The 17407-nt window shown below is 39.8% G+C and overlaps 1 protein-coding gene across 7 annotated transcripts in view; it reads left to right on the top strand.

Annotated features, from left to right (window-relative positions):
• VMP1 (vacuole membrane protein 1) overlaps nucleotides 1–17407 on the top strand; it is a 134484-nt gene that overhangs the window by 75120 nt on the left and 41957 nt on the right. The window lies entirely within an intron of this gene.

Below are 17407 nucleotides of genomic sequence, written 5' to 3'. Positions count from 1 at the left end.
TGTAAACTTTTTAACAAGAGGCCTTAAAAATATGTTTATTTTCAACAATGCCTGCCTACTCTTGCACATATTACTCATTCAGTAGATACTTTGAGTAGATGATGAAATAGCAATGAAGAAAAAGTGTAGCATTACATGAAACATATCCATTAATATTCAGCCTTATTTTGTTGCAAAGTATAAAGTGCAATTGAACACCAGTCATTTTACAAAGGAAGATTTAACTGTTTTGCATCTTTGAGTTTAATAGTCATCTGAGAGCAATTGTCATCTGAAGATAATATAATAGACACCAAGTTAAATGACTTGCAAATTTTAATTCATATTGAGTAAAATAACTTTTATAAAATTCTGTACTTTAGAAACAAATGAAGATTCTTCTGATAATTTGTTTATTTTATAAGCTGTTTAATCAAAAAGAAAATTTAAAGATACATTAGGAATAAAAGAATTTTAAAAATAAAAGAACTTATTTGCATGATGTATCCTGAAAACTTAGGGCAGCTGGTATTGCTGAAATAATGGAGAATAGGAGTCTAGGAGTGGTTGTGGTATTTTTGTATTTAAAGCTTACATAATAGAGTAGAAATGTTGTTGTACATATTTACTTACAAGAATATTTTTTGAATAAGTTTACTTTCCTAAATGCCATCTGTTTTTTGTTTTTTTTTTTTGAGACGGAGTTTCGCTCTTGTTACCCAGGCTGGAGTGCAATGGCGTGATCTCGGCTCACCGCAACCTCCGCCTCCTGGGCTCAGGCAATTCTCCTGCCTCAGCCTCCTAAGTAGCTGGGATTACAGGCACGCGCCACCACGCCCAGCTAGTTTTTTGTATTTTTAGTAGAGACTGGGTTTCACTATGTTGACCAGGATGGTCTCGATCTCTCAACCTCGTGATCCACCCGCCTCGGCCTCCCAAAGTGCTGGGATTACAGGCTTGAGCCACCGCGCCCGACCTTCCTAAATGCCATCTGTTTTAATGACCTGCTACTTGGATTCTTTCTCAGTGTTAGGTTGCTGACTATATGAGATTTGCTGCTGCTTATTGCTATCAGAATAGGAAATTTAAAATTTAGTCAGAAATATAAAAGTCTTAAAACTTTGCCTTTTCAAAGAATATCGGGGCCAGCCATGGTGGCTCATGCCTATAATCCCAGCACTTTGGGAGGCCAAGGCAGGTGGATCATTTGAGGTCAAGGGTTCGAGACCAGCCTGGCCAACATGGTGAAAACTTGTATCTACTAAAAATAGAAAAATTAGCTGGACATGTTGGCAGTCACATGTAATCCCACCTAGTCAGGAGGCTGAGGCAGGAGAACCACTTGAACCCAGGAGGCGGAGGTTGCAGTGAGCTGAGATGGCACCATTGCACTCCAGCCTGGGCAACAGTGAATTCCACCTCAAAAAAAAAAAAAAAAACACAGAATGTCAGTTTTTTTCCCCTGTTTTTATATTGATTAGTTTGTCTTTCTATTGAGTATCATTCATGAGTCTGCAGACCATTTTAGATTGAATATTTCCCCCAAGGCTATTTTATAGCTTGTGAATTTAATCTTAAAATAAGGGAACATTTTTAGGTTCTATTTAGGACTACAGTAATTAAAGTAATTAATAATTGCTACCTACTCTGTATATTGAAGCTAAATCCCCAAATTAATTTTTAATACTAGTATCTTTTACCTTACTAATTTGTATTAAATTTGTTTAAGGCTGAAAAAATAAAGCTTATTTTTTAGCTTAATAGGACCTTTGTCCTATTCAGGCATTTCAAGTTATTTACATTATTTTACTAGTGAAAATACAAAACCAAAAAAAAAGTTTATCAGATAGTTCTCATTCTTATGGCCAATGCCTTTTTTTAATGCAGTACAATAAAATAGACATTTATCTAGTGAACATCCATTTCAAAGTATAGGGTCAAAGTGAAGGATTCTTTTTATTTTATTGTTTTGTTTTGATTTTTTTTTTTTAAGGATAGTCAAGTGAAGCAGTGGGAGTGGAGAAGAACAAAGAAATCTGTAACTGGTTGTGATCAATTAGTTGTAAACATCCCTGCACTCAGACCAGCCAAAGTGAAGGATTCTTTTGATAATGATAAAATATGTGTTTGATCATGTGAGTTTAAAGACTATGGAAAGCAGCTGATAAGATACACTCACAAAAGTGCTTTCACATTCCACTAAGGCTGTTCTCTTTTAAGCACATTTTCCTATGAAGTGTTTGCAGTTGCAGTTGCCTACACCATGTCAATGCCTGCCGGTTTTTCCTGTTGTGAAGTTTTTCCTTTACATCTACAGATTCATGGAAGAGTTTATGGTATAGATTATCTGAAACCAAACAGGACACATTTTCATACACTTTAATACCATTTGAACACTCTGGGTATCAGTTGTTGCTGGGACCTGTTTTTGACTCTGTTGAACCTTTACTGGTTGTGGTTTGTCTGGCCATCACATGACTTCTCTGAAAATTCCCCCTCCCCTTCATTTCCAGTAAACTGTTTGAGCAGGAGTGAGTCAGAGTGAAACCAGCTTCCCTGTAACCACAGGGCTTGTTAAAGAATTTGTCAACGTGGACTCTAGAGGGTTTGCATTAAGCCTTGCAGTAACTGTTATGGTTTGTGTTGCGTCAGGAGTTCCACAGAAAAGCTTCCTGCTTGCAGGATCTCTTGCTTGTTTGCAAAGAGTTAAACTGATAAACTTTACCATAGTGAACATGAGAGACATGTTAAACACATTTCTTTATCATTAAAGGCGTTGTCAAAGCTACCAGGAATTACCGTAGTTTCTCCTTTCAGAACCAACCAACCACACCCAATAACGTTTAGTTTTTGAAAAGGCGGGCCTGGTAGATAGTCTTACACAGTTGGCTCGTGATTTTATCACAAGGTACCATCAAAATTAAGCAGTTTTAAGTGGCCTTGATCAATTCTGTTACAGGATATTTCAACAATTTGCACAGTTAGTTAGGTTTGGGGACTAAAGGTCACTTACTTGCAGTTTGTTCATCAAGAAAAGGTAGCACTTAGAGTAATGTAGTTGTGATGTCTAAGCACACTTAATTGATTTATAGTGGAATTCTTCATGCCCCCTTTTTTTTGCTTTCTCAGGAAGCATTTACTTTGTTTTGAACTCCTTTGCCACCTCACTCACAGACTTTAAACTTTCTCCCTTTCAGTTTCTTCTGTTTCTTTAACTTATTCCCAATCATCAACAAACTATGAAATAAATTATCTAATTATCAAATAGGAAAGATAGCTGCAATGTGTTGCAAGCTGGTAAATGAATGGCCAGTGAGAAACTTGTCTTCTCACCGTACATTCCCGAGTTCATTTCTTTTTACATATGCACTTCTGTATTTATCCTTGTCACCGTTAGCTAGACTTACTCATTTCAAAAATAAATTTGGCTGGGAGTGGTGGCTCACGCCCCTAATCCTAGTACTTTGGGAGGCTGAGGCAGGCAGATCAAGAGGTCAGGAGATTGAGACCATTCTGGCCAACATGGTAAAACCCCCGTCTCTACCAAAATACAAAAAATTAGCCGGGCATGGTGGTGTGTACCTGTAGTCCCAGCTACTCGGGAGGCTGAGGCAGAAGAATTGCTTGAACACAGGAGGCGGAGATTGCAGTGAGCCAAGATTCTGCCACTGCACTCCAGCCTGGCGACAGAGTGAAACTTCATCTCAAATATACATAAAAAATAAAATAAATTTAGTGAAAACTTTTAAACCCAACCTCCTAAAAATTACATTTATTCTGCTTACACTTTTGTAGCAAAATAGGAAAAACATTCTAGAAGATGTTGAAGCTAGTTATTCCTCACAGGAAAAAATATATAATAATGAAGATTAAAATTGTATATGTTCTAGCCATGCTGTCTACCTCTCAGTCATCAAACAAATTTAAAAAAAAAAAAAAATTGTTTCAATGACAAAGCAATTCTCAATGAAACCAGATGATTTTCAAATGAAAATAAGAGGTTAATACAGCCAAATTATTAGCAAGGACAAATATTTAAGGTTTTTCTTGTTTAGTTGCTTCGCACATTGGAGTAGAAAATAGTTTTGGGCCAGGCGCAGTGGCACACATCTGTAATCCCAACACTTTGGGAGGCTGAGGCAGGTGGATCACAAGGTCAGGAGTTCAAGACCAACCTGGCCAATCTGGTGAAACCCTGTCTCTATCAAAAATAAAAAAATTACCAGGCATTTGCTTGAGGTTGCAGTGAGCCGAGCTCACGCCACTGCACTCCAGCCTGGGCAACAGAGCGAGACTCTGTCTCAAAAAAAAAAAAAAAAGACATAAATAGTGGGCATGGTGGCTCACACCTGTAATCCCAGCACTTTGGGAGGCCAAAGTGAGCAGAACACCTGAGGTCAAGAGTTCCAGGCCAGCCTGGTCAATATGTCGAAACTGCAATTCTACTAAAACTACAAAAAAATTAGTCCAGGCTACTTGGGAGGCTGAGGCTGAGGTAGGAGAATCACTTGAACCCAGAGACAGAAGTTGCAGTGAGCTGAGATCACGCCACTGTACTCCAGCCTGGGCAACAGAGTGAGACTGCAAAAGAAAGAAAGAAAGAAAATGGAAGGAAGGGAGGGAGGGAAAAAGGGAGGGAGGGAGAAAGCAAGCAAGGAAGCAAGCTAGCTTTGTGTTATGGCTGCTTTGTTCTTTTCACTTTCATACCTGTTTGCACATACGGGGGGAAAAAGCACTGGGTAAGCATTAGGTTACCTTTGTTAGACTAAAGTTTTTGTTTTTGTTTTTTTTCAGGTTTGTGTTTAAAACACCTTTTGTAAAATGCCTTTAGAAAGGCCCCTTTTGGCTAGCCTCGGTTTGAATTACACCTGTAATCCAAGCACTTTGGGAGGCCGAGGCTGGCGGATCACAAGGTCAGGAGTTCGAGATCAGCTTGGCCAATATGATGAAACCCTGTCTCTACTAAAAATATAAAAATTAGGCCGGGTGTGGTGGCTCATGCCTGTAATCCAAGCACTTTGGAGACCAAGGTGGGCCAATCAACTGAGGTCAGGAGTTCAAGACCAGCCTGACCAACATGGTGAAACCCCATCTTAAAAAAAATTTTTTTAATTTAAAAAATAAAAATAAAAATAAAATACAAAAATTCACCAGGTGTGGTGGCATGTGCCTGTAGTCCCATTTTCTTGGGAGGCTGAGGCAGAAGAATCGCTTGAACCTGGGAGGCGGAGGTTGCAATGAGCTGAGATGGTGCCACTGTACTCCAGCCTGAGCAACAAAGTGAGATTATGTCTCAAAAAAAAAGACCCCTTTTATTGAAACTTGGACCAACAGACTACTTACACTTCTTTATTTTTGCTTATGAGCTTGTAAATCAGTAACATGCTAAATGTTGTAACACCCTGTTAAAACTGCTGACTGCTTTAATGGGTATTGGCCCACAGAGTTTAAAGGAAGACTTGGACAGCAGAATAGCTGTTATGCTCATGTCCTATTGCAAAGATGCCTTTCTTTCTAATTAGCCAAAATGTTTGGTTTGTCATGATCAATCTGCAGTTCTTTTCTTCTTTTTTGGTTTTTTGGGGGGTTTTTTGTTTTTTGAAATGGAGTCTCCTTCTGTCACCCAGGCTGGAGTGCAATGGTGCGATCTCAGCTTACTGTAACCTGCACCTCCCAGGTTCAAGCAATTCTGCCTTAGTCTCCCAGATAGCTGGGACTACAGGCACACGCCACCATGTCCAACAAATTTTTTGTGTGTTTTTATTTATTTATTTATTTATTTTTTAAGACAAGGTTTCACCATGTTGGTCAGGCTGGTCTTGAACTGCCGACCTCAGGTGATCCACCTGCCTTGGCCTCCAAAGTGCTTGGATTACAGGCATGAGCCACCACGCCCGGCCTTTTGTGAATTTTTAGTAGAGAAGGGGTTTCATCATATTTGCCAGGCTGATCTGGATCTCTTGACCTCAGGTGACCTGCCTGCCTCAGCACTCCCAAGGTGCTGGGATTACAGGTGTGAACCACCGTGCCCCACCCCAATCTGCAGTTCTTTCTTGTTTAGTATTTAAGGAGATTTCCTTCACTAGATTCTCCTTCCCATTTTGGCTATCTTGGGTGTTACAACTTCAAAATAACTGTCAGACTATCATGCTTTTAAACTAAGGCCCTATGAAGAGATCTAAGGAAATGGGCATGATCATTCATTCAGTGCTCCCCTCAAAAGTAGGGATATAATTTACACTTTTTTATTTTTTTATTTTTTGAGACAGTGTCTCACTCTATTGCCCAGCCTGGAGTACAATGGCAGGATCTCAGCTCACCACAACCTCTGCCTCCCAAGTTCAAGCGATTCTCCTGCCTCACCCTTTCAAGTAGCTGGGACTACAGGCATGCCCCACCATGCCCAGCTAATTTTTGTATTAGTAGAAATGGGGTTTCACTATGTTGGCCAGACTGATCTCTAACCCCTGACCTCGTGATCCACCCGTCTCGGCCTCCAATCATGCTGGGATTACAGGCATGAGCCATTGTACGTGGCCTATACTTTAGACTTCTTTGCCCCATTCCCTGACGTAGGTCTGCATCTATGAACTTATCTAAATTTCTAAAAATTTGTGTTTTTCTACTTGTAGTAAAGACTCAGTAAGTTTATAGCTTATTATGTACAGCAGTGCTTCCATTTTGTTTTAAATTTACCTCTAAGTTATTAAGTTTGGCCGGGCATGGTGGCTCACACCTCTAATCCTAGTACTTTGGAAGGCTGAGGTGGGCAGCACTTGAGGTCAGGAGTTCGAGACCAGCCTGACCAACATGGTGAAACGCTGTCTCTACTAAAAATGCAAAAATTAGCCAGGCAGTAGTGGCATGTGCCTGTAATCCCTGCTGCTCAGAGGCTGAGGCAGGAGACTCGCTTGAACCCATGGGGCAGAGGTTGCAGTGAGCCAAAGTCATGCCACTGCACCCCAGCCTGGGCGAGATAGCAGGGCTCTTGTCTCCAAAAAAAAAAAAAAAAAGTCAAAGTTTACACTCAGTTATTCTAATATTGTAAAATTTGTCAAACACTTCTCATTTTTTCTCATATTTTTCATAGCTTTATAGATTTCACTTAGCTCCCTCTTCAGTTTGCCTTTTTTTTTGATGGGGGAGGGGGACGGAGTCTCACTCTGTCACCCAGGCTGGAGTGCAGTGGCTCACTCTGTCACCCAGGCTGGTCTTGATCTCTGCTCACTGCAACCCCCGCCTCCCGGGCTCAAGCAATTCTCCCGTCTCAGCCTCCCAAGTAGCTGGGACTACAGGCACATGCCACCAAGCCCGGCTAATTTTTTGTATTTTTAGTAGGGATGAGGTTACACCCTGTTAGCTAGAATGGTCTCGATCTCCTGACCTCAGGTGATCTGCCCACCTCGCCCTCCCAAAGTGCTGGGATTACAGACATGAGCCACAGCTCCCTGCCATCCTCTTCAGACTTTCTAGAGAATATAATTGTTTACTTTTTATATCCAGCAGCCCCCAGATCTCAGTTTTTTCCATGGATCTTTATCTAATTCATTTATATCTTTCCTAACATGAAATCATAACTGCACATGATGAAAATCACAACTGCACATGATTTTCCAGAGGCAGTTGCCACATAACTGTACTCATTTTTCATATTTCTAAAATCATGGGCCTGTTTAGCAATGTATTTTGCTGACATTTTTAATAAAAACAATTTAAGATTGTTCACAGTTCCCTTTTTTTTTTTTTTTTTTTTTTTTCCTTTTTTTTGAGATAGAGTCTCACTGTGTCACCCAAGCTGGAGTGTTCACTCCTCCACCTCCTGGTTCAAATGATTCTCCTGCCTCAGCCTCCCTGGGATGACAGGCATGTGCCACCACACCCAACTAATTTTGTATTTTTAGTAGAAACGGGGTTTCACCATGTTGGCCAGGCTGGTCTCAAACTTCTGACCTCAAATGATCTGCCCACCAACTGTAGATTTGAAACTTAAACTCTGCATTTCTTTTTCCAGGGCCATTTATAAATTTGTTAAGATTGGTTCTGTTGGCTGGTTACGGTGGCTCATGCTTATAATCCCAGCACTTTGGGATACTGAGGTAGGAGGATTGCTTGAACAAGCCCAGTAGTTTGAGGCCAAACTGGGCATCATAGCGAGACCCCATCTCTAAAAAGAAAATGTTAAAAAATTTATCAGTCATGGTGGCATGCACCTATAGTCCCAGTTACTTGGGAGGCTGAGGAAGGAGGATTGCTTGAGCCCAAGAGGTCAAGGCTGCAGTGAGCTATGATGGCATCACTGTACTCCAGCTGGACAGCAGAGTAAGACCCTTTGTCAAAACAAAACAAAACAAAAAAGATTGGTTCCACCTCAGAAAAGAATGTCACTGTTGACCTTTCCCATAATAGAGAGGAGTTCCCATTTATCTTATCCTTTGTTTTCAGTCTCTTAAGTTTCCTGTCTCTGACAGTTTTGTGAATTCTATACAGACTTAGTTTTCATATTTAAGTCAAGTTATCTTAACTATTTTGACTTTTTTCTTTTTTTCACGAGACTAGTAGTATTGTCATGCTTTACACATAACAGATTGTCATCTACTTTTTTTTTTTTTTTTTAATTTCAGTTTGATCTAAATAATTATCAGATGAGTGGCTGGGCATGGTGGCTCATTCCTGTAACCCCAGCACTTTGGGAGGCTGAGGTGGGAGGATCACTTGAGCCTAGAAGTTCAAGACCAGTCTGGGCAACATACTGAGACCTCCGTCTCTATTTTTTTTTTCTTTTTTATTTTTTCTTTTTTTGAGATGAGTCTCTCTCTGTTGCCCAGGCTAGAGTGCAGTGGCATGATCTTGGCTCACAACCTCTGCCTCCCGGGTTCAAGTGATTCTCCCTGCCTCAGCCTCCTGAGTAGGTGGGATTACAGGCATGTGCCACCATGCCTGGGTAAATTTTCTATTTTTAGTACAGAAGGGGTTTCTCCATGTTGGTCAGGCTGGTCTTGAGTTCCTGACTTCAAGTGATCCACCAGCCTCAACCTCCCAAAGTACTGGGATTACAGGCGTGAGCCACTGTACGTGGCCAATAATTTTTTTTTTTTTTTTTTTTGAGATGGGGTTTCGCTCTTGTTACCCAGGCTGGAGTGCAATGGCACGATCTTGGCTCACTGAAACCTCCGCCTCCTGGGTTCAGGCAATTCTCCTGCCTCAGGCTCCTGAGTAGCTGGGATTACAGGCACGCGCCACCATGCCCAGCTAATTTTTTTGTATTTTTAGTAGAGACGGGGTTTCACCATGTTGACCAGGATGGTCTCGATCTCTTGACCTCGTGATCCACCCGCCTCAGCCTCCCAAAGTGCTGGGATTGCAGGCTTGAGCCACCACGCCAGGCTAATTTTGTTATTCTTTTTTGTTTTGTTTTGTTTTGTTTTGTTGAGACAGAGCCTCTCCGTCTCCAAGGTAGGAGTGCAGTGGCGCAATCTCGGCTCACTGCAACCTCAACCTAGCGGGTTCAAGTAATTCTCCTACGTCAGCCTCCTGAGTAGCTGGGATTACAGGCATGTGTCACCACACCCAGCTAATTTTTGTATTTTTAGTAGAGACAGGGTTTCACCATGTTAGTCAGGCTGGTCTCAAACTCCTGACCTTGTGATCTGCCCACCTCGGCCTTCCAAAGTGCTGGGATTACATGCGTGAGCCACCACGCCCAGCCAATTTTTTTATTCTTAATATATTTTTCTTCTTTCTCTCCATTCCATTTTACAGCCCCCTTACTTCTTTGATATGAATATGTTTCCTTTTTGTTTTTTAAATTAAAAACAAGGATCAGGCACAGTGGCCCATGCCTCTAATCCAACACTCTGGGAGGCCAACCCTCTCAAATGATCACTTTTGCTCAGGAGTTTAAGACCAGCCTGGGCGACACGGTGAAACCCTCTCTCTACATTATAATTATAAATTATAATTTTTAAAATTTAAAAATTATAAGAATCAGGCCAGGCATGGTGGCTGATGCCTATAATCCCAGCACTTTGGTCGGCCAAGGTGGGTGGATCATGAGGTCAGGAGATGGAGACCATCCTGGTTAACATGGTGAAGTGAAACCCCGTCTCTATTAAAAATACAAAAAATTAGCCAGGTATGGTGGCATGCACCTGTAGTCCCTTGAACCTGAGAATCACTTGACCTGGGAGGCAGAGGTTGCAGTGAGCCAAGATAGCGCCACTGCATTCCAGCCTGGGTGACAGAGAGAGACTCCATCTCAAAAACTGTGTGTGTGTGTGTGTGTGTGTGTGTGTGTGTGTGTGTGTGTGTGTGTGTGTTTAAAATAATAAATGTAAAACAAAACAAAAATTTCTTTTCATTCTAAGATTGTAGTAGTAATTGTGCTCATCATAAGGTCTTGAGGAGATAAAATAAGTCAGGCAAGATATTTTACTTCATTGGGTATCAGGTGTTTTTTGTCTTGACATTTACTAGCAGCGTAACTTCAATCTAAACAATTTTGTTCCATAATGAGTTTGTTTATGGTGATAGATATTATTATTATTTTACAGAAAAGATGAACTGTGATTCAGAGATGCTAAAAGATTTAATGTTACCAATGCTGTGTCATTTGGGTACCATGGAAAACCATAGAATTGCTGGTGGTTTTCAGCTATTGTTTCTCTTTATAGCACTTTTTGTCTTTCATGTTTTTGCTCTTTCCTTGCTTTGTAGGTTTCATTCATCCTTCTTTCATCTTCCCTTTTTACTTCACCCTCTGCTTCCATACAGATACCCTAGGTTATGTATCTCCCAAGGAAAAAAACTTGCTGGAACTCTCTTCCCATAGATTGTCAGCATGACCTCTCTCACCTCCTTGAGAATTTTGATGTTTTGGGTCACCTTTTCTCTTAGGCCTTCCCTGACTGTCTTATTTAGTTTTTGTTTTGTTTTGTTCTTTTGAGATGGAGTCTCACTCTGTCGCCCAGGCTGGAGTGCAGTGACAGGATCTCAGCTCACTGCAACCTCTGACTCTCCGGTTCAAACAATTCTCCTGCCTCAGCCTCCTGAGTAGCTGGGACTAAAGGCACATGCCAACATACCCGACTAATTTTTTATTTTTAGTAGAGATGGGATTTCACCACGTTGGCCAGGCTGGTCTCGAACTCCTGACCTCAGGTGATCCTCCTGCCTAGGACTTCCAAAGTACTGGGATTACAGGCATGAGCCACCTTGCCCAGCCCCTATTTAGTTTTTGCTTCCTCCTGCTAGAATATAAACTCCATGAGGTTCCAGATTGTTATCAGTATGATTTAGTGTTGTATTCTCAGCTCCTACAATAATATTTGGCATGTAGCAAACACCGGCATGTAGTTAGACATACACTGAACGAATATATGAAAGAACCACTATGTTCTCATCTTTGGATTCTTTATTATCTTGCACATACTAGTCATCAAGTTTATTCAGTTAAATTTAATTGCTATTAAATAAGAATTTGAATTCCTGAAAAAGGTTTTGTCTTCTCAACTTGTGTGTGAGCAAAAGTACATTTTTTTCTTTTTGTTTTTTTCCTTTTTGTGGAGAACGGGGTCTCGCTATATTGCCCAGGCAGGTCTCGAACTCCTGGGCCCAAGCTATCCTCCCGCCTCTGCCTCCCTAAGAGCTGGGATTACAGGCGTGAGCCACAGCGCCCGGCCATTTTTTTCTAAGTAGTTATCTCTGTTTTCTTTTCTACTTATTTTTAAGGAAATTGGAAGTAACTTTGAAATATTGTAAGTTGTTTTTCCAAAACTTAGCATTTAAAATATTTAAGCTATTCATTCTTTGTTTTCTTGCTTGAACTTACTCAGTCTTCATGCTAATTCCCACAAACACACTCTTTAGAACCATCTGTACAAAAGGAAAATTGCTTAGATTTTTTTTCAATTGAGAGTTGTTAATCAGTTGGTAGAATGGAAGCAATATTAAGAATAATTTGATTTACAGCCGCTTTTGGAAACTGTTTAACTGTAGTAGACAGTGCCATACACATACTGTATGATCCAGCAATTCCACTTATAAGTCTTTACTCACCAGAAAGATATACCAAAAAATGTGTACAAGAATGTTCATAGCATTATTTATGGTAACTCAAAATTTTCTTCCTGTAGGAGATAGCTTAAAAAAGAAAAAATAAAGTAAAAGATTTTTAAAATAATAGCTCAAAACTGGAAGCAACTCTAATATCCACCAACAATAGAATAAGTTAATTGTCATATAGCTATACAGTGGAATAATATGCAGCATCAGCAACAAATTGATTACTGCTACATGCAACAGCATGGATAAGTGACCTGGACATCATGTAATGTTAAGTTAAAGAAGCCAGACATAAAAGAGGACATAGTGTATGATTTCATTTATATAAAGTTCAGGCCAGGTATGGTGGCTCACGCCTGTAACCCCAGCATTTTGAGAGGTTGAGGAAGGCAGACCACCTGAGGTCAGGCGCTCGAGACCAGCCTGACCAACATGGTGAAACCCTGTCTCTACTAAAAAAAATACAAAAATTAGCTGGACATGGTGGCACAGGTCTGTAGTCCCAGCTACTTGGGAGGCTGAGGCAGGAGAATCACTTGACCCTGGGAGGAGGAGGTTGCAGTGAGCCGAGATCATGCCATTGAACTCCAGCCTGGGCAACAAGAGCAAAACTCTGTTTCAAAAAAATAAAATAAAATATGATAAAATAAATTTTAAAAATAAAGTTCAAAAATAGGAAAAGCTAAGTCTGTGGTAATAGAAGCCAATGTTAGTGGTTATTTTGAGGGGGAGTAATTACTAGGAGTGCCACCAGGAACGTTTTTGGAGTTCTGGTAATGTTCTATATCTGTATCTCAGTGGTGGTTACATGGGTGTGTTGTAAATTTCCATTAAGATGTATATTTAGATTTGTATGCTTTACAGTGTATGTTATGCCTTAGTTTTAAAAAATTCTTATACTATTCTCTCCTGCACCCTGCCCACATAAATTCAGTAGCAGAAATGCATCTATACGTCAAGAAATCCATTTAATCCTGATTTTGACCCAGAAATAGTTGATAGCTTCCTATTTTAGCACAACACTCTGAAATATGTGGTGTTCACAGTGTATTACATATTTCCTGTGTGTATAAGTGAAAAAAATTTGTATTGATCAGTTCTCACGTAATTTTCGAAAGGTGTAATTTAGAGAAAGTATCATGAGACCTACTACAGGCACAGTTGCCTCTAGATCAGTGACTTTTTTACTTCTTTTTTTTAAACTGAGCCAGCGATACAAAATACACTGTACTTAGCAAACCAGAGCCAATTTGTGTGTAACTGGAATAAATGTTTCATGAAACAGCATTTACTTCCATTGCTTTTGAGGTCTCACCATTTTATTCTGTTCATTAAAAAGCAAGATGTAATTTGTTACCAGCTAAATTTTTACACCACATTTTAATTTAATGAAACTGCCCTATATTATACATATAAACATAAAAGTATAAACAGGAGCCCAAACTGAATTTTGTTTTCTGATTTCTGGTTACATCTAGTTTTTCAATACATAATAAATTTAGCTAGTTGCCAAAATAAATGTTTCTTACTGTTTCAAAGAACAGTCAAATCCTTCTTTGCTTCTGCTAGTTTTTAGGTATGCCTGCATTGATTTTGATAGATATGAGATCTTATGTTTATATTGCATGTTTTATATATAGTGTCTTAAAACATCTAAATTTCTAAGTTATTTTCAGAATAAAATGTCTTTGCTTTTATGAAATATGTTCATATGATATATTCTACTTACAGTATTATATAGAGTTTTATCCTAATTTCTGATATATATAGAAATACCAGTGATCATCTCTGATTTTACAGTTGGCTTTATCTAACTGTGTAAACCATCAGCTGGATGTTAAAATGTTTCATTTTCAGGAGTAGTTACACAACTCAGTTCTGATCTCTTTTTGTTCTTAAATGAGTGTGCATTTTGTTTTCCAACATCTTATGGGTAGTAATTTAAAATTTATTAACTACTTCCTTACTTTTACAATCACTTTGTTTCAACAATATCCCTACTTTTTTGGTAATTCTAGAATTTATTTCCTAAAGTCACAGTCTTTATCCTGCGACTTTATTATGTTATAATTCAATAACAAATAATGTGTGACTTAAAAATATACTTTACTTAAAGAGGACCTACTGAAATATACAATATTAAAATATAAGCAATTGCTTTAATGATATTGTTGAAGAAGTCAACAGCAAGATAGGATATTTTGTTCACTTTGAATTCAATTAATGCTGGGTTTTTTTGTTGTTTTTTTTTTTTTTTTGAGACAGAGTCTCACTCAGTCTCCAGGCTGGAGTGCAGTGGCACAGTCTTGGCTCACTGCAACCTCTGCCTCCTGGGTTCAAGCAATTCCCCTGCCTCAACCTCCAGAGTAGCTGGGACTACAGGCAGGCACCACCATGCCTGGCTTTTTTTTTTTTTTGGTCTCAAGCTCCTGGCCTTCTGATCCACCCACCTCAGCCTCCCAAAGTGCTGGGATTACAGGCGTGAGTGACTGTGCCCAGCCAATGCTCTGTATTTTTAAATGAAAATAACTCATAGAGCCCTGATACATGGGTAAAAAATAGTGATTAGGACACTTTTTAGTTTGTGTTCAAGAAAAATCTAAAGTTATACCTGCATTACAGAAAATTATAAATTACATTGCAGTTTCTATTAAGATAATAGTTAATTGTATGATGTATTTCATTTTACAAAATATTTAATAACATGATTATTAGGGTCTTACTAACAAGTTATTGTTTCAGAATTGTTGTCCACTATGCAGAAAAAGCTTAAATTATTAAGTCATCATGACAAATAATTTCATTTCTGCCTCATAGAGTTTTTGTTGCTTGGCATGCATATTTGACTAGCACACAGAAACCAACAAGTAATTTTTTTTTTTTTTTTTTTTTTTTGAGACGGAGTTTCGCTCTTGTTACCCAGGCTGGAGTGCAATGGCACGATCTCGGCTCACCGCAACCTCCGCCTCCTGGGTTCAAGCAATTCTCCTGCCTCAGCCTCCTGAGCTGGGATTACAGGCACGCGCCACCATGCCCAACTAATTTTTTTTCTATTTTTAGTAGAGACAGGGTTTCACCACGTTGACCAGGATGGTCTCAATCTCTTGACCTCGTGATCCACCTGCCTCGGCCTCCCAAAGTGCTGGGATTACAGGCGTGAGCCACTGCACCCGGCAGAAACCAACAAGTAATTTTTAAGTGACACAAGAGCTTCACAAATATATTATATTTTAACATAAATTTCCATTACACATTTGGAATCAGTATTGAAACAGTTGCTCTGTGGCTTTTAATATTGGCCGTGAAATCACTTCAGCTCCAAATCCAAAAGAAAGCATTATTAGCTCAATAGTTTTAATATATACAGTCGTGTACCACATAACAGCCTTTTAGTCAGTAATGAACTGCAAGTCTGACAGTTTATAATGGGGCTGAAAATTTCCCATCATCTAGTGACATGATAATGTAGCACAACACAATACTCAGATGTTTGTGGTGATGGTAATGTGTAAACAAACCTAGTATGCTGCCAATCATGTAGAAATATCACATACAGGCCAGGCATGGTGGCTCACACCTATAATCCCAGCAACTTGGGAGGCCAAGGTGGGCGGATCACGAGGTCAGGAGTTTGAGACTAACCTGGCCAGCATGGTAACTACTAAAAGTACAAAAATTAGCTGGGTGTGCTTTCTCTCTCTCTTTCTCTTCTTTTTTTTTTTTCCTCAAGCCTCAGCAATCTCTCTCTCTCTCTCTCTCTCTCTCTATATATATATATATATATAGTTATATACAGTACATAATACTTGATAGTAAATGAACTCTGTCATTGGTTTATGTATTTACTATACTATACTTTTATCTCGTGTGTGTGTGTGTGTGTGTGTGTGTGTGTGTGTGTGTGTGTGTGGTGGGGGGTGGTTGTCGTGTGCTGTTGCCCAGGCTGAAGTACAGGGGTGTGATCACTGCTCACTGTAGCCTCAACTTCCTGGGCTCTGTCAATCCTCCTGCCTCAGCCTCCAGAGTAACTGGGCCAGAGACACCTAGCTAAGTTTTTTAAAATTATCTATAGAGACGCGGTCTCCTTATGCTGCCCAGGTTGCTCTCGAAGTCCTAGGCTCAAGTGATCCTCCCACCTCGGCTTCACAAATTGTTGGGATTACAGGTATGATTCACTGTGTCTGGCCTAAAATATCTTATATGCCATATTTTATGTGTACCTTTTTGATGTTTATAGACATGTTTAGGCTGGGCACAGTGGCTCACGCCTCTAATCCCAGTACTTTGGGAGGCCAAGGCAGGTGGATCAACTGAGGTCAGGAGTTTAAGACCAACCTGGCCAATGTGGTGAAACCCTGTTTCTACTAAAAATACAGAAATTAGCTGGGTATGGTGGTGGTCGCCTCTAATCCCAGCAACTTGGGAGGCTGAAACAGGAGAATCACTTGCACCCTGGAGGCAGAAGTTGCAGTAAGTTGAGATTGCACCATTGAAATCTAGCCTGGGCAACAGGAACAAAACTGCGTCTCAAAAATATATATATATTTAGGCCAGGTGTGCTGGCTCGTGCCTGTAATCCTAGCACTTTGGGAGGGTATGGTGGGCAGATCACTTGAGGTCAAGAGTTCAAGAACAGCCTGGCCAAAATCCAGAAACCCTGTCTCTACTAAAAATACAAAAAGTAGCTGGACATGGTAGAACACACCTGTAGTCCTAGCTACTCTGGAGACTGAGGTATAAGAATGACTTGAACCTGGGAGGCAGAGGTTGTGGTGAGCTGAGAACATGCCATTGCACTCCAGCCTGGGCAACAAAAGCAAAACTCTTATCTCAAAAATAAAATAACATGTTTAGATACACATATACTTACCATTGTGTTACAATTGCCTACAGCATTTAGTACAGTAACATGTTGTATAGGTTTGTAGCCTAGGAGCAATAGGCTCTACTATATATTCTAAGTGTGTAGTAGGCTATAACATCTACGTTTGTATAAATATACTGCATGATGTTCACACAACAGTGAAATTGCCTAACAACTCATTTCTCAGAACATATGCCAGTTGTTAAGCCATACATAACTGCAATGGCTTATGAAGGCAGGTAATTTAAACTTCCATAAGATATTAACCAAATACACATTTATCTTCAGTAACATTGCATTGGTTTTACATGTTTAGGGATTTTCTGTTGCTTTTATTTATTTTTATTTTTATTTTTATTTTTTTGAGACAGAGTCTCACTCTGTTGCCCAGGCTAGAGTATAGTGTCACGATATTGGCTCACTGCAAACTCCACCTCCCAGGTTCAAATGATTCTCCTGCCTCAGCATCCCAAGTAGCTGGTTATGAGTAGCTGGGATTACAGG

This window comes from Saimiri boliviensis, chromosome 17 (genome assembly GCF_048565385.1).
Source record: "Saimiri boliviensis isolate mSaiBol1 chromosome 17, mSaiBol1.pri, whole genome shotgun sequence".
Lineage (NCBI taxonomy): Eukaryota > Metazoa > Chordata > Mammalia > Primates > Cebidae > Saimiri > Saimiri boliviensis.
Note: the sequence above shows the minus strand (reverse complement) of the source record. Positions and strands in the feature narration are given on the sequence as shown.